This window comes from Alternaria hordeiaustralica (assembly GCF_023758085.1).
Source record: "Alternaria hordeiaustralica strain BMP 2776 chromosome Unknown scaffold_42, whole genome shotgun sequence".
NCBI lineage: Eukaryota > Fungi > Ascomycota > Dothideomycetes > Pleosporales > Pleosporaceae > Alternaria > Alternaria hordeiaustralica.
The window spans coordinates 197,412-199,545 of NW_026056814.1; positions in this window are offsets into that span (position 1 = coordinate 197,412).

Consider the following 2,134-nt stretch of genomic DNA (forward strand, 5'->3'; position numbering starts at 1 on the left):
TTAATTTAAACTCTATACTACTACTTTTCTACTATTTCTATTACTATTTTTCTTTTTAAAATTACTCTTAGAGGCTAACTTTAAAAGTAAATACTAGAAGAAATTAGATAAGTTTAATAGCTAAGAAAGAAAAACTTTCTAGATAGCTATATAATTACGTCTAGAAGTAAAGAAAAATAGAAGATAAATTATTATATTATAATCTTACTTAGAAAGCTCTTTTAAATAGTAAAGTTTTTAAAAGCTTATTTTTATATATACTAGTATAATTATATATAATACTCTTTAAGAATATTAAAAAGTATATTCTATATTATACTTTTTAAGTAATTTATATAAGTAAGCTATATAGTTATAATAAGCTCTTTTTATTATAGTAAAATATACTAATTATATACTTAATAAAGTATATATAGTACTAAGTACTTACTTAGTATATATAGACTAGTTATAATAGTACTAATAATTAACTTATTAGCTAAATACTTCTTACTTTTTACTCTAACTAAGATAAGTATTTTTATTATCTTATTAGTAGGCTTACTAACTATAGTAGTATACTTACTTCTATTATATATACTAAGTATACTATCTTCTAATCTTTTCTTAAGTCTACTAATACTTTCTAATATAGTAATAAGTAGAAAAGAGCTTACTTTATCTAAAGCTTTCTAAATAAGAATCTATCTAACTTTAGTACTATAAGCTTTTCTAAGCTAAAAGCTATAAACTCTAGTACTTTTAATCTTATTAATTACTTTATTATATTCTTTAAGTAGCTTAAGTATAACTAATTTAATTAGCTTTTAAGTTATATTAGTAGTTTCTCTAAGTAAAGCTTTTATAATAAAAAGTCTAAGTCTACTTTTATAAATACTTTAACTTTTAGTAATAATTTATTTACTACTTTAATTTATACTTTAATAACTAAGCTTTTTAAATCTAATAGTAAAATAGATACTTTATAGTAAACTAATTTAACTAAGTATTTCTTTATTTAATATACTAGTATAGAAATATAAGTATAATATAGTTAAGTAATATAGTATATAATTATAATATAAGTATATTTTCTAAATATCTTATTTTATAGTAAGTAGTAGTATATATTCTTTTAAAAGTTTTAGAAATAAAAACTAAGCTATAGAGTTTAATACTACTAAACTTTATATAAAAGTATAAAAGTAAAAAGCTATAATATAGTCTAAATTCTATAAAGAAAGAAAAAATATAAGTATCTTATATATTTTATATATCTTAAGAAAGGTATTTAAAAGTTATATATATAACTTATTACTTCTTAGAAGCTCTACGTAAAAGTAGAGAGTAGAGAACTAGGTTAAGTATAAGAAAATTATAGTAATTAAAGTTTTTACTAAAAAGTAGAATCTATATTATCTTACTAATAAGAATTAAGCTTAGTAAGTATACTAGAATAGTCTTACTAAGTAGTATAAACTTAAGAGTATAGCTAAAAAGAAGTAGAATTATAAAAAGTAAAAGTTTATAACTTAGCTTAAAGCTAACTTAAAGTATAGTAATCTTACTACTTAACCTTAGTGCTAGTTAAAGTAGAAGTAAAGCTATTATATAAAATAGAATATAAAGTTTACTAATAAGCTTTATCTTAAATAAAGTCTTATACTTTATATTTAGAAGTTTTCTAATTCTACTACTTCTTAAGAATTTAACACTTATCTTAATAGACTTAATTAAGTTACTACTAGTAAATACTTTAGTTATCTTTATAAAGTTTAAGCTTCTACTTATAGTTTATTTTCTATAATACTTAAGCTTTATTTTCTTAACTATCTAAAAAGCTTTTTAAAATTCTAAAGTATAAAAAAGTTTATACTACTATTTTCTTTCTAAATTTTATTTCTAGTATAAAAAAATTATTCTATTATTATAAGTAGTAGTTAAAGCTATAGATCTAAAGTTTACCTACGCTACCTATAATTCTACTTATCTACTTTTATAGCTAAGATCTAATAATTTAGTTTTTTAGCTAAAAGAAAGACTATATTATACTACACTATAATATCTATTTTAACTTTTACTCTTTTTACTAGTATCTCTACTAAAAGCTTTCTTTTAAAAAGCTTCTATATTAAAATTAAGAATATTTTAATAT